At 41.4% G+C, this 21,066-nt stretch overlaps 1 long non-coding RNA gene across 1 annotated transcript; it reads right to left on the bottom strand.

The window, feature by feature from the left end:
* Positions 1-17,769: 17,769 nt before the first annotated feature.
* Positions 17,770-20,596, bottom strand: LOC145058532 (uncharacterized). Its single transcript, XR_013686414.1, has 3 exons — positions 20,432-20,596; positions 18,534-18,593; positions 17,770-17,946 (listed from the first exon to the last, which is right to left on the bottom strand). It is a non-coding gene; the product is annotated as an uncharacterized LOC145058532 (long non-coding RNA).
* Positions 20,597-21,066: the final 470 nt, after the last annotated feature.

The following is a 21,066-nucleotide window of genomic DNA, read 5'->3' as shown; positions in this document are numbered from 1 at the left end:
CCTCGCTTCGCCCTACGCCCTGCGTCCAAGGTTGGTACGCCCAGCGTACCCTCGGTCCTTATCCTCATCCGATGTGCGAGACAGCTGGACGCAGCTGGACCCTATCCGAAGCTACGCCCAGCGTAGCTATGCTGAACGTCCAGCGTTCGTCCGAGGAGTTGCGCCTATAAAATGGCTGCGAAGGCTGCTGAGGAAATCACACCAAAACTCATTCTTTCTCTCACTACTTTCTCTCTCTAACCCATTTTAACCCCCCAAAACTCTAGGAAACCCCCCTAACACCCAAGGGAAGCCTCGAGGCTCCCGGAGTCCCGAGAAAAAAAGGGTCTTTCGGTTTCGAAACGCTGCTCCGAGCAAAGCCCGATTTTCTTTAGAATCTGCTATAAGTAAGCTACGCTTACGCAATTTTTAATATAGCTTTCAAATAATTATAGTAATGTTATTAGGTCCTTAAAATAATTATTTGGGCTATTATTATGAGTTATATAAGTATCGTTTAACGCTTATATAGTAGTAATAATAGTCAGACTATTAATTTGTCGCGGTTATCGTTAGACTAAACCCTAGTGGTATTGATACTAGGTTTTATCAAAGGAAAATTGTTTTGAGAGTATCGAAGCGTTGTCCGAGTGCTGAGTCACCACCTTTCAGGTGAGTGCATAGTCCCTTTCATTAACATGATTTTAATACATGTATTGATTGAAGTATTAATTATATGTTTATGTGTGAGTTAATTGATGTTGCCTGAAATACGTGTTAAAGAATATACCTGATTATATATGATAATTTAGGATAAAGAGTAGACCTAAATTAATTATGAGGAATATTGGGTAGTATTTTCTTACGAGTACAAGTGAGTTATACTCAGTGAATAGAACTTTAGCATATGTCATTTATCCAGGAGCATGGATTAAACACAGTCATTGTCCCTAGTCCGAGAGTATGGATTGGACATAGTCAACTGTCATTAATTCAGGGGTATGGATTAAGACATAGTCAGTTGTCCTTAGTTCGGGAGTATGGATTAAGACATAGTCATTCGTCCCTAGTCCGAGAGTATGGATTAGGCATAATCATTCGTCATTAATCCGAGAGTATGGATTAGTCATTCGTCCCTAGTCCGAGAGTATGGATTAGGCATAACCATTCATCATTAATCTGAGAGTATGGATTCGGTAAAGCCGTTCATTTCTGATCTGGGAGTATGGATTAGGTAAAACGGTTAATCTTAGGTTTGAGATTATGGATAGTCTCGTTGTGAGGGTCGATGGGGTGGGATAAGAGTTGCTTATACATATAAAGTGAAATTGTATATTTTGTGAGTTCTAAATTATATATATGACATAACATTGTGGGATTGAAATCCCTATGTACTCATCAGGTTTCCCAACCTGACCCACTCAATTTATTTATATCACAGGTGTTGATATGAAGTCACATTACACTGAGAGATTAAGGCGATATAAATCACTAGTGATAATGAGTGTAAGTTCTGTTTATGCTTATGTTTCTGTATTGACAATGACATCCCAAATGTTTTAAAAATGAATAAAAATACATTTCTTCGGAAATGTCTTGATAATGTAATTATCATGTTTTTCTGGGAACAAATTCCGCAACGTTTTTCTTAAAAGAGATACTTTGATTTTTATAAAGCATAAACAAAAATCGTTCTTTTCTGGCCGTGAAAATGGGGATGTCACAGTTGGTATCAGAGCATTAGTTTAAGCGAACTAGGAATATGGATTTATTTCTAGACTTAAACTTAGAATGCTAAGCGATGATTGTGAGGTGTGAGCACTAGCTTATTTTAGGAATTGCGCCTAAAATGCTTTTATGTGCTAAATGTTTGTGCCTGATATGCTGTTATTTGTTCAAATCTATGGTCTATTGCAGACCGAATCTGGAAATCTTATGTGTACAGGATTCTAAGCATTTAACTACGATATTAGAACTACCATATAAACATTTCAGAGTGATAAGGATGATTTAAACGTCAATCCTAAATAAAGATCTAGATTCACCTTATTCGGTGCATAGATCAGGATGGCAAGGACCCATATCGGAAACGTGAATGCAAATGGGAACCGAGATCAGCCGCCAGTTATTGAGCAAATACCTGTTGTAGTAGCCGCTCCTGAGCCAATCACGATGGCCGGAGTTCAAGCGTTGATCCAGATGATGTTGGATCATCAAATGGAGGAAACAAGGCGTTTACTTCAACAAACTCGAGAGGAACTTACGATGCCTATTGAACAGCCTGAGCTGAATGACAGACAGTCTGAGGAAGGGAACGACAGCAGGACCGTTGGTCAAGCTGATCCACCGGTGATTAGGAGGAACAATCAAGATGAAGGACTCGAGAGGAATGGATGCAAGTACAAAGATTTTCTAACTTGCAAGCCATCGAATTTCACTGGGAAGGAAGATCCGATCGGAGTCATGGATTGGATCTCAGAAATGGAATAAGCCTTCATGACATGTGGTTGCAAAGGCAAGCTACAAACCACGTTTGCAGTACGTCAATTCATAGGAGGCGCTGTTCACTGGTGGAACACCCTGGGGAAGACTTTAAGCCCCAATGAGCCCCTGCAACTAACATGGGCAGAGTTTTTGGTGCAATTCAAATGTAAGTATTGCTAAGCCCAAAACCTGCTCGAGCTAGAGAACGAATTCCTAACTTTGAAGAAAGGAAGCATGTCCATCGATGAATACACCAACAACTTCACGGATAAAATGGAGTTTGCTTTGCGCCTTGTCCCAGATGAGCTGACAAAAGTTGACAAGTACGCAAAGGGACTTCCCTGGGAGTATGCGGTGCTAGTACGTCAAGCACCTACTCTGGAGGCAGCTATCTGGGCTGCCAAGTCTGTTGAAGATATGATCAAGGGAAGAGCCGCCAGCAAGATGGAGGTTGGCGAGAAGAGAAAGTTTGAAGGATCTTCAAGGTCCGACGAGAAGGGAAAATTCTCGAAGTTTGGTTCAAAGAAGTTCGAAGAAGGAACACAATGGTGTGACAAGTGCAGAAAGAAGCACATCGGGAAATGCTCTAAAGAGATGACCTGCTTTAAATGCGGGAAGACTGGTCATTACGCCAACGAATGCACAACCAAGAGAGAAGTCTGCTTTAGGTGTGGCGAAGAGGGACACTTTAAGCAAGACTGCCCAAAGAGAGAAGGGGCTACAAAGCCAAATGTGCCGCCAAAGCCAAAGGCAAGAGCATTTCAGATGATCCTTGACGAAGCAGATGACAAGGCGAGAAATCAAGGATGAGAACTTCATATCCGAAGATCGAGTTATGCAGTAGCCATAATATCGTATGATGTAGCTTGTTAGAGGCATAGTCTAGGGTGAACTTGAACACCTATGTAATCATTTCAAGGAATAATATAAAACCTTCATTTTGATATTTGATGTGTTAAGTTGTTATGTGATTTTCTTGTATGGTGACTTGGAAAACTGCGGGACAATACTTGGGACGCGTATGAGTAGGTGTGAATAGTAGTAGAGGCCTATACTACCGGAAGCACATGACTCACGCTTGGATCAGGGAAAGTCACAAGGTTACCAAGAAACTAGTAATCGATTTCGTTTTATTTAAGTAGGTCGTTACCATCGTTTCGGTAATGATTAAGGAGATTATTGTTATTCCGACCCTAATGGTCATATCGAATTGAGTCCGACTAAGACGAGTATGTTACATGGTTCAGAGAACCAAGTCTGATGTAGCACCTGACTCAAGCCGGAAGAATTAATAAAAACAAACAGTAGAGGTATCACGATAGTTTCTTGTAGCTAGGAATGCTACCTTTTAAAATTTGATTATATCACATTAGAACATGAAGGAAGGCATAGTCTGTTTTGAAATTTAACTCTAACAGACCTGAGTCTAAACGTGCATTACATGATGGTAGGTCATAATTTGGAGTCTAACCTGATATAGAGAGCAGGTGCACGATCGAGTACTGCTTACAGTCAATAAGTCTAAGAGATAGACTTGAAGGAATATAGAAGTTATAATTATTACCTAGGATGAAGAGATGACGTATGGAGTCACTATACGAGCCCTGTTTCGTTGATGATTCCGGGTCGTAATCATCCTAAGGGGGAGATGATTGTAACGCCCGCAGATCCGGGCTAGTCAATTTAGAGGCAATATGGGTCGAAAACGACTTTTCGACAAAAGATTATTTAGAATAAATAATCTTAAACAAGTTGTAGAATATGTCACAAGGTTTCCGTACATATAAAGAACGCCGAAATTCGAGTTATAACGAAGAAGTTATGACCTGTCGAAGTTTCGTGACGGAACCGGCACGACACCGGGAATCGTAAACAGTGAATTTACGATAGAGTGATATTTAACCTTAGCGATCTAAATGAAAGTCATAGAATACGTTAAACCAAGAGCATCCATAAAACGAACGCTCGAATCTGACTTCGTATGAGGAAGTTATGATTTTTCGAAGTTTCGGCTTAGCAGTGTACAGCCCAAAATTCGAATATTAGATCGAGCGGTTTTAACCGACACAACCTAAACGAGAATCGAATATCTCGTTAATAGTAGCGTAACGATAAAAACACAGATGAAAACGGACGTCAGATGAAGAAGTTATGAATTTTTAACGGACCAATCGTGTCCCGGCCTGTTAAACAATATAACTTTTAAAATAAATTCAAAATTAGCTGACGAAGTCTAAACGAAAGTTGTAGAGTACGTTTCCGCCTTCGCGTGGATATAGAGAACGTCGAAAACGAAGCTCGTACGCGAAAGTTACGAATTTTTAAAGTCGAGTGTGGAAATTGCGAAATCTGATGCGAGATGGATGACGTGGCCTCATCGCAGCCGTCCATCGCTGATCGCAGAGCGCCCTTCGGATCACGCCACGTCGCCTCGCTTCGCCCTACGCCCTGCATCCAAGGTTTGTACGCCCAGCGTACCCTCGGTCCTTATCCTCTTCCGAAGTGTGAGACAACTGGACGCAACTAGACCCTATCCGAAGCTACGCCCAACGTAGCTATGCTGAACGCCCAACGTTCGTCCGAGGAGTTGCGCCTATAAAAGGGTTGCGAAGGCTGCCGAGGAAATCACACCAAAACTCATTCTTTCTCTCACTACTTTCTCTCTTTAACCCATTTTAACCACCCAAAACCCTAGGAAACCCCGTAACACCCAAGGGAAGCCCTGAGGCTCCCGGAGTCCCGAGAAAAAAAGGGTCTTTCGGTTTCGAAACGCTGCTCCGAGCAAAACCCGGTTTTCTTTAAAATCTGCTGTAAGTAAGCTATGCTTACGCAATTTTTAATATAGCTTTCAAATAATTATAGTAATGTTATTAGGTCCTTAAAATAATTATTTGGGCTATTATTATGAGTTATATAAGTATCGTTTAACGCTTATATAATAGTAATAATAGTCAGACTATTAATTTGTCGCGGTTATCGTTAGACTAAACCCTAGTGGTATTGATACTAGGTTTTATCGAAGGAAAATTGTTTTGAGAGTATCGAAGCGCTGTCCAAGTGCTGAGTCACCACCTTTCAGGCGAGTGCATAGTCCCTTTCATGAACATGATTTTAATACAAGTATTGATTGAAGTATTAATTATATGTTTATGTGTGAGTTAATTGATGTTGCCTGTAATACGTGTTAAAGATTATACCTGATTATATATGATAATTTAGGATAAAGAGTAGACCTAAATTAATTATGAGGAATATTGGGTAGTATTTTCTTACGAGTACAAGTGAGTTATACTCAGTGAATAGATTAGTATATGTCATTTATCCGGGAGCATGGATTAGACACAATCATTGTCCCTAGTCCGAGAGTATCAATTGGACATAGTCAATTGTCATTAATTCGGGGTTATGGATTAAGACATAGTGTAACGACCCAAATTTCAAGGCCAAAAATTTTATTTTTGAATTAACGCATTTAGCAAACATTTTACCAAAACATTGTCAATAAAACATTCATTACAAATCATAATGGTATATTTCAACCATAACATCATAAGTATTGAAAATCAGAGTACAGTCCCAAAAACTTCTTGCGGAAACATGTGTGTGTGTGTGTGTGTGATGCGCTGCTACACCGTCGACTCTTTCCCCTTCAACGATGAGGTACCTGAAACCAAAACCAAAATTGTAAGCACGAAGCTTAGTGAGTTCCCCCATCATACCACATACCATACCATATCGTCGGTATCTTTCAACCGGTAATCTTCATCGGTATCTTTCAACCGGTAACCTTCATCGGTATCTTTCAACCGATAGCCATCATCGGTATCTTTCAACCGGTAATCAACATCGGTATCTTTCAACCGGTAACCATCATCGGTATCTTTCAACCGGTAACTGGGGACTATTCACCCCCTACTACTAGCATACAATCAACAGATATAAGCATACAGTCAAGCATATCTGGGTACTGACCGACCCTTGGGTCCTAAGGACCACTGTCAGGGAAACTAATCCCTACCATACACATAACATACTACTCACACAACCAGACCAAGATAATTATCACAAAGACCATTATCTTCTAAATACCCCTTTTTGGTGGGTCGACATTGTGACCTTAGACCCAACCCTACTGGAAGGTGACTCACCTCAATGTCGTGCAGTGCCTGAACTATCCTTGGCGCACAAGTCGACTCCCAACGACTCCTTGATCCCTACACGATAACCTTCAAGTCAACACATATCACATACAACCTTATACAAGGTTAGCCCAAGTTCAGTCAAAGTCAACATTGGTCAAAGTCAACATTCAGTTGACCTGACTCGCCGAGTTGGCCTACCAACTCGTCGAGTCCATGCTTCTTTAATCCCACACAAAACCCCGACTCCACTCGTCGAGTCTAGCAAAACTCGACAGGTTCTCCTTCAATCATAACATCGGGACCATCTTCATCCGACTCGCCGAGTTCCTTCTTGAACTCGTCGAGTTCATCTCCAACTTAAGAACTTGACCAGTCTATGACTCGCCAATTTGTATGAAAAACTCCTCGAGTCCATCTTCAAATATTGGGAGATTGCTATGGACTCGTCGAGTCTGCTCATACCACTCGCCGTGTCCCATGACTCCCAGGTCTCTTTTCACGTCTAAACCCACAAGGGACTTTCTTCCTATCACTTAGCCATTCACCGAAAGGGTTTTGGTGCACAATGGTCACCGACTCGTCGAGTGCCAAGAACAACTCGCCGAGTCCATCCTTGACTCATTCCATACAATCGATTTAAATGAGGTCCAACACACCAAAACCGTAGATCTGGCCTCCTAATGCCCATTTTATACATAAAGTTCCAAACTTGATGCACTTGCATGGGGTTTTTAGCTAAAAAAATCCATATAAAGTGTCCTACAATGTGCATGGGGCTCTCATGGCCCTAAAGTTGGCACCTTTATGCCATGAGACCCCTCTTAAGTCCCAGATCTAAAGGCTAGAGTCCACATAACACTCCTTAAATCCGAAAATGGCTTGAAAGCCCTAGATGCACCCAAGATCTACAATCAACCAAATGGAAGACCAAAGCAGGAGCATTTTACCTTGATTAAGCTGAAGATGGAATGAGATTTCTGGATCCACAAGCCCCAAGTCGAATACTCAAGCTCCTCTTCTTCCTTCCAAGCTTCACAAGTCAACAAAAGCACCAAAATGGCCTTAACACACACACACACACAATCGGCTAGGGTTTCGATATGCAGCTCTAGGAGAGTGTTAGGGACAAGGGAGGCTGAGTTAAGGTGTTTATATAGGGTGCAAACCCTCAAATTAGGGTTTTTGTCCAGACAGCACAGTCTCGTCGAGTCCGCTCTCTACCTCGCCGAGTCAGCCACTTAACTCCTGCGTCCAATCCGCTTCTACTCGACGAGTTGGGCCACCAACTCGCCGAGTCCCAGGACAAAATCAAAAATACTTAATTTAAAAAAATATGTACCAGGAACCAGGTGCTACAAATCCTCCCCACTTATTTTAGACTTCGTCCTCGAAGTCTGCTACTTGTTCCTGGAAAAGCTCTGGGTAAAGCTCCATCATCTCATCCACCGGCTCCCAAGTCCATTTCGAGCCCTTTCGATGTTGCCACTACACCTTTACCAGCTCCACTCTCTTGTTCCTTAGATCCTTTGACTTCCTGTCAAGGATCGCCACTAGCCGCTCGATGTAGTTCAGGTTGTCATCAACCTGAATGTCCTCTAAAGGCACTACTGTCGAATCATCCACCAAACATTTCCGCAACTGGGAAACGTGAAAGATGCTATGAATCTGACTGAGTTCGGCTGGAAGATCCAGCCTATATGCCACCTTGCCCACCCGGGCTACAACCCTGAAAGGTCCAATATACCTAGGGCCCAACTTGCCCCGCTTCCTGAATCGAATGACACCCTTCCAAGGTGACACCTTCAGGAGGACCATATCCCCGACCTGGAATTCCAAGTCGGATCGGCGGTTGTCGGCATAACTTTTCTGTCGAATCTGAGCAGTCTGAAGCTTGATCCGGACCTGCTGAATCCTCTTCGTAGTCTTGAGTACCACTTCGGTACTCCCCATAACCCTCTGACCAACCTCACCCCAACATATCGGGGTCCTGCACTTCCTCCCGTACAACATCTCGAAGGGAGGACGGTCAATACTCGCGTGATAGCTGTTGTTGTACGAGAACTCAGCCAAAGGAAGGTAAGTACCTCCGAAGTCTAAGACACAAGCCCGCAACATATCCTCCAAAGTCCGGATGGTCCGCTCACTCTGTCCATCTGTTTGCGGGTGAAAAGTGGTGCTAAAATGTAGACGAGTTCCTAGTTCATCATGGAACTTCTTCCAGAACGTGGAAGTAAACCGAACGTCTCTGTCTGAAATCACCGACACTAGCACCCCGTGCCACGCCAGCACCTCCCTGATATAAATGTCGGCCAACTTTTTGGCCGAAATACTCTCCTGAATCGGGATAAAATGGGTGCTCTTGGTCAATCGATCGATGATGACCCAGATCGAATCCGCTCCCCTCGCGGTCCTGGGAAGCTTTGTGATAAAATCCATCGTGATGTCTTCCCATTTCCACATCAGATTATCCAACGACTGCATCTTGTCGTGAGGTCTCTGATGCTCAGCCTTGACCTTCCTGCAGGCCAAGCACCGCTCTACATACCATGCCACATCCCGCTTCATGCAGGGCCACCAATAGTCCAGACGGAGATCCCTATACATCTTCGTCGCCTCGGGGTGAATGGAGAATCGCGATTTGTGTGCCTCCTCCATCAATACCCGACGCACATCCCCATGATACGGGACCCACACCCTACGGTGCAGATTCAACAACCCCCGACTGTCATAGTCAAAGGAGGAAACCTGACCCACAATGCGCTCGCTCTTCCGATGTTCCTCCTTCACGGCCTCCCGCTGGGCCTCCCGAATCCGCTCCAACAGCGGAGTCACCACCGTCATCTTCAGGCAGATATCCCTGATCGGCGCTATTTTGCGGCTAAGCGCGTCGGCCACCACATTGGCCTTACCCGGGTGATAAAGGATCTCGCAGTCGTAATCCTTTACCACGTCCATCCACCGACGCTGCCTCATGTTTAGATTCGGCTGATCCATGAGGTACCTCAAACTCTCATGGTCCGTGTGGATAGTACAACGAACCCCATAAAGGTATTGACGCCAAATCTTGATGGCAAAAACAACAGCACCCGACTCCAAATCATGCGTCGGGTAGTTTGCCTCATGAGGCTTCAGCTGCCTCGACGCGTAGGCGATGACATGCCCTCTCTACGTCAGAACTGCGCCCAAACCTGGGATGGACGCATCACAATATACCACAAAATCCTCTATGCCCTCTGGCAGGGCTAAGATTGGCACCTTGCACAATCTCTGTCTCAGAGTCTCGAATGCGGCCTGCTGCTCAGGCCCCCAACGAAAGACCACAACTTTCCTTGCTAGCATGGTCAGGGGTACGACTATCTTGGAGAAATCCTGGATGAATCTCCGATAGTAGCCGACTAATCCTAGGAAATTCCGAATCTCAGATGGAGACTTCGGAACTTCCCATCTCATCACGGCCTCCACTTTGGCCGGGTCCACTCAGATCCCGTTCTGGTTGATGAGATGCCCAAGGAACTACACCTCGCACAACAAGAACTCACACTTGGAGAACTTAGCATACAAGTTCTCCCTCCTCAAAGTCTCCAGAACCTCCCGCAGATGCTCCTCGTGCTCCTGCTGCGTCTTGGAGTAAACCAAGATATCATCGATAAACACTATCACATACCGGTCTAACATCGGTCTACACACGCGGTTCATAAGGTCCATGAACGCGGCAGGAGCATTGATGAACCCAAAGGGCATTACCACAAACTCGTAGTGGCCATAGCGCGTCCGAAACACAGTCTTCTGCACATCCTCCTCTCTGACCCTCATCTGATGGTATCCTGAACGCAGGTCAATCTTGGAAAACCAAGATGCTCCCTGAAGTTGGTCAAAGAGGTCGTCAATCGTCGGGAGTGGGTAACGGTTCTTCACCGTTACCTTGTTCAGCTCCCGATAATCGATACACATCCGATGCGACCCGTCCTTCTTCACAAACAAAATTGGGGCTCCCCAGGGAGAACTACTCGGTCTAATGAATCCATTGTCTAACAGCTTCTGCAGCTGTATAGATAACTTCTGCATCTCAGGAGGAGTCAGCCGATACGGTGCCTTGGCTATCAGAGCCGCACCGGGGACTAGGTCGATCCTGAATTCCACCTGCCTCTCCGGAGGTATCCCAGGCAACTCCTCGGGGAATACTTCCGTAAACTCACGCACCACGGGCACATCGCCCACCATCGCCTTACCCGCCTCTCGGGTGTCCATAATATAGGCGACATATCCTGCGCAACCCTGCTGAAGGTAACGCCTAGCTCTCGCTGCTGAACATACCGCTGGTCCTTGCTGTGGCCTCTCGCCCTGAACTACCAACTCTCCCCCACTTGGGGTTCTGATCCGAACCAGCTGATGCGCACAATCTATCACTGCCCCATTGGGGCTCAACCAATCAATGCCTATAATCAAATGGTTCCCCCTCAACGGAATAGGAACCAGGTCTACCAGGTAATGCTCCTCGAACATCCTCAAAACACAGTCCCGATAGACCTCCGATGCTTGTACCGACCGGTCGTCCGCAATCTCGACCTCTAGAGGGCAATCCAACATGCACGAAGACTCCGGAAACTTCTTGCTAAGCGCAAGAGAGACAAATGATCGGGTGGCACCCGAATCAAACAACACCTGGACTGGGATTCCGTTCACATGGAACGATCCTAACCAAGGCACATGATATATCAAAATCACAACGATATACTATAAAAGCATAAGGAATAGAAATCATACCCGTCACCACATCGGGTGCAACGCGTGCCTCCTCGGCTTTCAGCTGAAATGCTCGGCTCCGAACCACTGGAGCCTCCATCTTGACCTTCCGGCCATCCACAACCCGACCTATCGCTGGAGTCGGCACAACTGCCGACGCCGCTGCTGCTGCCAATCTAGGGTAATTGGCATTTTATGGCCCTTTTGATTGCAATGAAAGCAAATCAGGTCTGACATCTGTATCGTCGGAGTAGGGGCAGTACAATCCTTGCCAAAGTGCCCAACCTTGCTGCACTTATAGCAGTCTGAACCTGGCCCAGTGTGACAAGCTCCCTCGTGTGACCGACCGCATTTACCACAGCGGTCCCGCCCTGACTGACCTTTCGGCCTACCATCGGATCCCTTGGGCTTCTTCCTCGAAGCCCCCACCGTCTGCCCCTCATCTGCTTTCCTTTTTCGGATGTGTTCCAGATCTATCTCCCTCTCCCTAGCCCCTAGCAATCATTGAATCCAAAGTAGGGCAAGCTGAAAAATTGACATGCTCCCGGATATCAACTCGTAGCATGTCGTGGTAGCGGGTCCTCTTCATGTACTCATTACCCGCATACTGGGGCACCAACAAAGCCCTCTCCCGGAACTTGGCGGTGATCTCCGCCACAGTCTCCGTAGTCTGTCTCATATCCAAAAATTCCTTGGCTAGCTGCTGAAGCTCTACATCTGGCGCAAACTTTGCTCTGAACCAGGTCACAAAATCCGACCATGTCATAGCCTCAATAGCCGAGGCTCCCAGAGAGTCACCAACTGACTCCCACCGATCCCTAGCCCGGTCCCTCAAACACCCTGCTGCAAACCGTACCTTCGACCCCTTGGGGCAGAAGCTGGTCAGCTGTGCAGACTCAATGTCCGCAATCCATCGTCTAGCAGCAATGGGGTCCTTTGCCCTGTGGAAATCTGGCGCACCACTCCCTCTGAAGTCCTTAAAGGACAGTGTGTGTGGTCCTGGCGACTAGTCTGAAATCCTTAAAAGACAGTGTGCGTGGTCTTGACTAGCTAGTCGCCATGTCACTCCGGAACGCCCTGAGGCGATCCTCCATCAGCTCAATGATGCCCTCCTTGATCGACCCGAAGATAACCGGCATCGCATCAAGGATACTGTTAGTCCCCAAATATGGATCCAATTCAGTAATCAATGAAGCAAATAGCAATAAAAATGAAGTGTAGAAGGAGTAGAAAAGAGATAACATCAAGCATGCACACATCTATATCATAAATGTCAAGTACACCTTGAGAAGTACACACATTGCACTGTTCAGCAACAAGTACAATCTGACACAAATCAGTTCCTATAAATAGTACCCTAACCAGCATACGAGTGTGCAACCATACACGACATGTGAGGCTGCACACATACATCAAGTCTAAATCACTACACTGCCTTACATACACTGCCACCTTAATAAGATCTATACAAAATTAGTGCCTAGCTCAAACCACAATATTATGAACTTTCAATCTCCCCCTTGGTTTGAGGCTAGCATAGTCTTGATCTTCATTCATTTGGCTTCTCAATTGGCTTCTCATACAACTTTAGATCTGATTTTCCCATCGAGCCCACCCACATCCTTCCATTAATGATTGTAGCCACCATTGCAGTAAACTCTTTGGCAGCAACCTCCATAACATCTTTTCTGCAAATAATCTGGTGACAGGCCAGAGTGCGGATACCCCTCTCTCTGAACCGAAGAAGATATTTGGCACTTATCAACCTCAATACTTGTTCTTGATCCTTGAATTTAATAGCAGCAGTGGCAGTTTCATTGTGATAGGCCCATAATTCCATCTTATCAAGGTATCCCTCATGGAAGTGTTAAGGGATAGGGATTTCCTTCTGCTGTTTAGTCGCAGGCCAAAGTATGATTTTCATAGGATCGCCTGATTCTGGATCTAGAACTTCTTTGTCTTTTCGGTACAAGGCTCTTGCAGTCTTCATCATTGGAAAGTTTTCCTTGACCTGTCTGTCAAGGAATCTTTTGAAGGTTGAAGCACTAGGATTCTCAAAAGGGTTATGGAATGGGGCTCTGGATAATTCAGCAAGATAAACTTTGGTCCACGAGTTAAAGTCATGAGTGTTCTTGTAAAACTCAGAAGTTCCTGAGTTCCTTTTCACAACCCATAAATTTGTCTCGTGATCAAAGGCCCACATTCAGATTCGTGATCTATCTCCGAACTCGTCACCAAATTTTCTTTTCTTTAGATCCGTCACAGTCAGAACAGGGTCTTTTGCCTTGCGATTCTCTTTTGAATTTTTCATGAGCAGTAAACCATCGCTCTTGTTGGCTGTTACAGTTCTTTTTCCCTGTTTGATCGTTATTCGGGCTCTGCTTCCTTCTGGCTCCTTTTCAAATCTATTGACAATAGTGGTTGTTCTAGGAGCAGGTGGATCGACAGGAAGGTCGTCAGAAAAAGACTATGAGTGGGCTGTGGGAGGATCATCGATTCCATGTGGCTGTTGGAAAAGGGCCTTGACTCTGTCTCCAAATGCGTCATACAAAACGTTCTTGAGATTGAAGTAGCTAGCTGTCACTGCACCAAGACTCATTTGTAGGTCTTTAATCTGCTTTGTCTTTTCCTCATCCTTTGCTCTGAGCTCTTCAATGTAAAAAGTGATTTGATCCATCTGAATCATCTTTTCAATGAGTTCTTGATGGAGAATCCCAATTTCTTCACGAAGATCAGACGAGGAAGATTTGTCATCACCTGTGCGCTCCTCTCTAAATGATATTCCTTTGCCACGAGAAGAGGTTGGACTGTGTTGATCTAGGTGTTTCACCAATCTAATTGAATCTTCATCCATTGAAGGTCTAGTGGGAGAATATTCTGGGATGGATGATGAGCCGCCTGTTTCAAACATGGTTCTCGGGCCTTCATCAGGTTGTGTTGGTGGAGTGTAAGCAGTAGTAGCAGTGACCGTGGAGAAAACTGGAGGTGCACTACTCACAATAAGTACCTCCAGACTCGCAATTGATTGACTCGTTTCCATAGAGGACTGGGAGGTTTGGGGCTGAATTGATTTAGGAACAAAAGGAGCAGATGTTGAGATAGATGATACGGAGGGAGGAATCTCTGATATCACATCTCCTTGACCTGATGCGACCTCCATGGGCTTTGATATGGAGAGCAAAATTTTGAGAATTTTTCCTTCTTCCCTAGTCTTGGTTGCTAAAGAAGCAACTTCATCGACTTTATTAAGGAAGCTGCTGGGAATTCCAGGAAAAGGACTAAATTCTTCATCATCAAGATCAAATCTCTATTTTTCAGAATGTCATCACTAATCCCTGTAAAGTTAATTTCCTTCAAAAACTCTACGTCACCATAGGGATCATCATCATCTTCCTCTTGAGCAGATAGTGTTTCATCTTCTTTCTGATAATCATGTTCCTCAGCCACAGCGGTTGTAGGAGAATCATGAACCTCCTCAATTTCTGGCTCAGAGGTTGAATGTACAATGTCTTCAGATTCCATAGAGATGGATTGCTCTTCTGATTCTGATCGATCACTCTCTTCAAAGATTCCGAATTTTATCAAAGGGAACTTTCCTTTAAACACGAATTTTCCGCCTCTCTTCTGTTTCATAAGTCCGAAAGCACTTGGACCAACGAATTTAAGATCCAAAGTTTCGTTTCCTCTTCGTAGTTCGGGATGCATAACATTGAAGATGATTTGTAGAAATCTTGGGTACATCAAGAATTTATCTCTCTTATTTCCCTCCAGATTTAGAACCAGTTCATGCATTATAAACTTCGAGAAGTTGAACTCGATTCCTGTAGCCAAGGCTGTGATTGCACCAGTGTTAGCCAAGGAGATTTCATTTGCACCAGATCTCCTGCCAGAAATATAGCTCACAAACACGTGAGCCAGATATTTCCAACAAGGAGGAAGCAATTTCTTGATGGTAGGGGAAAAGTTCCCTCGTACCCCATGTGGTCTAAAATATCCTAGGTTTGATGAATGTTAATCTCATTGAATAGAACTTTAGCTTATGTCATTTATCCGGGAGCATGGATTAGACACAGTCATTGTCCCTAGTCCGAGAGTATGGATTGGACATAGTCCACTGTCATTAATTCAGGGGTATGGATTAAGACATAGTCAGTTGTCCTTAGTCCGGGAGTATGGATTAAGACATAGTCATTCGTCCCTAGTCCGAGAGTATGGATTAGGCATAATCATTCGTAATTAATCCGAGAGTATGGATTAGTCATTCGTTCCTAGTCCGAGAGTATGGATTAGGCATAACCATTCGTCGTTAATGTGAGAGTATGGATTAGGTAAAGCCGTTCATTTCTGATCCGGGAGTATGGATTAGGTAAAACGGTTAATCTTAGGTTTGAGAGTATGGATAGTCTCGTTGTGAGGGTCGACGGGGTGGGATAAGAGTTGCTTATACATATAAAGTGAAATTGTATATTTTGTGAGTTATAAATTATATATATGATATAACATTGTGGGATTGAAATCCCTATGTACTCACCAAGTTTCCCAACCTGACCCACTCAGTTTATTTATATCACAGGTGTTGATATGAAGTCAGATTACACTGAGAGATTAAGGCGATATAAATCACTAGTGATAATGAGTATAAGTTCTGTTTATGCTTATGTTTATGTATTGACAATGACATCCCAAATGTTTTAAAAATGAATAAAAATACATTTCTTCGGAAATGCCTTGATAATGTAATTATCATGTTTTTCTGGGAACAAATTCCGCAACGTTTTTCTTAAAAGAGATACTCTGGTTTTTATAAATCATAAACAAAAATCGGTCTTTTCTGGCCATGAAAATGGGGATGTCACACTTTCCTGTGAAGTTCCTTCTGACATATTCAAGCACTCATCCACTGTGTCTACCAACCCATAAACTTGCCAACCAACTCGAACACAACCTGTTTATTTTACGGGCTACGTGGGTGAACTCAAAAATGATGCAAACCTATTTAAGGTAAGCCTAACCCGTTTATTTACGTGTCGGGTCGATAATTACTACCCCTATCTAGTACCACTTTGATACCGTCTTAATTAACTATAAATCACCAAACACTATTAAAATTACAAGTGATGAATAAGTATGAACGATTATCTTATATGAGAAAGAAAGATCCAAGAGAAAAGCTTAAGGATAAGAGATTTTATTAAGTAGGTCAAAAAAGAACATTGTCTAACGAACTTATATTTATACATAGAGATATTACACACTAGCCCTTATATCTTACAAAAGTATTCATATTTAACCCTAGACTATCTAATGCTTACATCACCAACCCTTTTATTATTAGTTATTATAAGGGTGCAACAAAACAATCAAACTTTAGTAAAAAAACAAAGAACAAGATTGAAAAGATATACAATAAATACTCCCTCTTTTATCGTGTAACATCCGGACTCCTAGGTATATTATTTACATATTTATTTTTGAGGATTATTGAGCAACTCGGCGAGTTGGTGCTACAACTAGTCAACTAGAGTTGGGTGCGGCCACGTGGGATTAATGACCTACTCGACGAGTCCAAGAGTCGACTCGCCGAGTAGGCGCTGTGAGATGAAACCCTAAATCACCGGGTTTGGGGCTTATATAAGGACACTTATAGCCTAATTTGCGGCTTCCCAACTGCTTACCTTCACTGAGCAAAACCCTAATCGCCCCTTGAGCTTTAGAGAAAATGTTGAGCTAATATTGAGAATTTTGGTGCATTTTTGGAAGAGAAGAGGAGGATTTCAAGCAAGGAACAAGAAGAGGTTGATAGATTTGTTACTAATCATCGAGTTGGTTAGGGTTTGTCCCGATGAGTTGGACCATGCGATAGCTTGATGAGTTAGGGGTTAACTCGATGAGCTAGACCTTCACGTGACTGCTCAGAAACGAGTGGAGTCGACGAGTCGCATGAGTGCACTCAGCGAGTCAGGTCAACCTGGACTGTTGACTCGAGTTTGACATCTGTTGACTTTAGGGTTTGGTCAAAATGAGTAATAGAGACCAGTGAGGGGTAAAATGGTCTTTCACCCATTCCTAGGGTTAGAGTGAAAGAGAGAACAAACTTTGGTGTATTTGAGTAAGAGTAGAGTATTAATTAGAGATAATTATCCCATGTGTTAGGCGGATGCTAGATCGAGATTTCTGAGTATGAGAATTTTACTTGCTAGCTTACGAGGTGAGGCTTCTCACTATACGTACCTAGAGTGGTATTATGAGTTGTGTGTGACCGGAGGGTCTTATGTGTTATTTGAGTACCGTGATATCTTGTACTATTTCTATGTGATTTATACTATGTATTATTCTAAGTTACTGAGTAGGACCAGAGGGTCTACCCGTGTCACACCCCGCTAAAGCGGAAACGCAAGATATGACAATGATAAAGGTTTCATTGCAAAAGATACATCACCATAGCAATATTTAAAAGTTCACAACCCATAATTTAAACAAAACAAAGTACAAGTTTTCGAAAATCACATTGTTCAAAATATAACTTCATAAAATAACTTCCACACGATGCAGCATGCTCTATGATGATGGATCTTTATATACACTTACTAATTATTTCCTGAAAAAACATGTAAAACGAGTGTCAACTATGAAAATAGTTGGTGAGTTCACAAGTTTATAAAATCAACATTTGGTATAAGACTTTCCATAAATACAAGTACATTGCTTTAATGAGAAACCAAGTTCATTGCTATAATGAGAAACAAAGTTGATTGCTATAATTGATAAACGAGTTTATTGCCATAATAAATAACAAGTTTGTATGTGTATGAGCAAACAATGAGTTCCTAACCAAGCCTATGACTGATGCCCTATCAAGATCTATGCTTATCGTTCCATAGATTATATGGTATCATGCACTCCAGCAATCGGCCGAGTGAGGAGTTGTCAATTCCTAATAGCGCTATCCATAATGACCATTGGCTCAAAGAGTTAATGGTTGGAGAAAAGTGTAAGGGAAGGGACTTAAGACGATAAGTTCTCATGTTCCGTGTTGCATAGACATACATAGAGAGATATAGCAAAATATAGCAATCAAGTTTGATACAAATCAATTTAAATACAACGAACAATAAATAGTTTTTCGGACATGCTTTTCCACCCCAAAACATAAAAACCGAAAATAAGGGAGTCGTGAATACTCACCATGTTTCAAGTAGGTACAAGTGGTGCCTCGGAATACACCAATGCCTTACTACCGGGATCCTACGACATCAAACACAGGCTAGTGAGTTTTTATGTCGAAATCTAATGCTAATATACTAAATTCTACATATAGAGAAATGCCTTTTTTTGTTCTAATATTGGTTTTATATTAATTGGTTACAATTTTTCTAAAATGGTAAAATTTTATAACTCATGTGATTAAGACAATTTTGGATATTAATTTTCCAGATTTTTGTAATATTAGTTGAGGGTATTTCAACATATTTAAAGGTGTTTTAAACTCCTAAAAGTTTAAAATATTATCAAAAAGTTTCCAAAAATTGTCAAGCCTTGTATTTTCATTCTAAATACAGTATAGGTCTTCCAAAAAATTTCCCTTGAATTTTTGATGTGATTAACTATTTTTCCAAAATTTTAAGCCTTCATAACAACATAAATTCATGAAAAATAGCATCCAAAGGATAAAAATCCCCAAACTTTTTATAATACTTCCATTAGACATAATTAATTTGTGAAAAACATATAAATGAGTTTCTAAACTGTTTAAACCAATTTTATGATTTTTGTTCATTTATTATAATAAAAAATGAAATAAATAGCAAACAGTTACCAAAATTACCCAAACTTTTTCTATTACTGTTATTAAACATTATTAATCTGGGAAAAATATAAAAATTGATTTACAAGCCGTTTAACCCAATTGTATAATTTTTGTAAATTTATTATAATAAAAAATGAAATAAATAGCAAAAAGTTTCTAAAATTACCCAAACTTTTTCTATTACTGTTATTAAACATTATTAATCTGGTAAAAATATAAAAATGGATTTCCAAACTGTTTAACCCAATTTTATGATTTTTGTGCATTTATTATTATAAGAAATGGGTTTAAGTGTATTTAATCTTGGGAAAATATAAAAAAATAGCATACAGTATAGAAAACTCATAAAAATTTGTTTTTAGAATCCTAATATATTATAAGATGTTCTGGTAAATTTGCATGTATTTTGGATGAGCAGAACTATTTGTTTTGTTTTTAGTTCATTATAAATACAAAAATTGGGGAAAAATAGGAATGCCTTATCAAAAACTCTGAAAATATTTTCCTGAGTTTTGAACCTGTGGTAGGAGCTTCGAAAATTGTTATACATCATTTTCATATTTTATAAAGTGGTTTTATGATTTATTGGGACTAAAAAAAAGAAACTCAAAAGTCATACTAAACAGCCACAAAAATAGATGAAACTTAATGAGAGGTCAATATTCATCATAGGGGTCATCTACAAATTGATCTAGGATTTATAGACCTCAGAAAGTATTTTATACTGATTTAAGCCCTTGTTTTCTTGTAACAATTTTAATAAATCAAGGAAATGATAAAAACTATTGGGATTTTCCAGATATTCATATCATCTTACTGGGAATCTGGGGAAATTTTATTTCGAACTGAAAAAGAATTTTAGATTTTTTTATAAATAAAATCATTTACATGCACTATTAACAATGTATTTTGATCACCAAGCTCTTTAGCTTGGTGTTCATCACATGCATCATGGTTTGAAGACCATGTATGGACATATGTTGGTCATAGTGATGTTTTCAAAGGAAATACTTGAATGCATAAGGTATATGAACCTTTACAACTTGTAAAAATCCGTATTTTAGGGTTTGCCATAGGTTTTGGTCCTTGGATTTCACCATTAAACAACATGCATGTTGTTCTTGGGTGAAACTTTACCATCATCATCATCAAACTCGACATTCGTGGATATGTTCATGAATGTTCATAAAGAATGGTGTAGAAGAACGAGAAGTACAAGAAAAACCTTTAAAACAAGAAAGAAAAATGAAGGAAAATGAAGGATTTTTGTGATTACCTTGAAGAACAAGCTTAGAAGATGAAGTTTTGAAGGTTGAGAGCTGTTCTTGGCTGGAGAATTTCGTGGGTTTGGAGAGAGGAAGAGAGATTTTGAGTGTTGTAAAGAGTGGAGTGTGAGAGAGAGAATGAATGGGAAGTTGAAGTGTAAGAGAAGAATAAAATGATTGAGATTTTTTGGGAAAAGGGGTGCCTTGGAGGAGGTGGCCGACTTTATGAGTGAGAGAGGCTCCATCTCTCTTAAAATTTAAATTAAATAAATTCCCTCTTCAATTTTTATAAAACCCTAATTTTTATAAAAATGTTTCTTTGTGTAATTCTTGATTTTTTTAAAAATCTTTGTTTTTAACTAATAAATTATGATTAATGTTTGATAATTAAATTTTTATGTCTTTGATTATATCCCATAATTTGATTATTTAAATTTGATATTAGGAGGTTCAAAACAAATCTTATAGAGTTTTTAGGTTTTAAAGTTTATAAATTTTGATTTTTGGGCTCTTTAGCGCTTTTGGAACTTTGTTAGATATTCACCATCATATTGAAATGAAATTAGAATATTTTAATTTATTTTTAGGGTTTTATACCCTTTTTCAATTGTAACAAAGTTTGAAGTTTATTCTAATTCGGGTATTG

Source organism: Lactuca serriola, chromosome 6 (assembly GCF_051521515.1).
Source record: "Lactuca serriola cultivar US96UC23 chromosome 6, Lser_US96UC23_V15, whole genome shotgun sequence".
NCBI lineage: Eukaryota > Viridiplantae > Streptophyta > Magnoliopsida > Asterales > Asteraceae > Lactuca > Lactuca serriola.
This window is presented reverse-complemented; position numbering and strand designations above follow the sequence as displayed.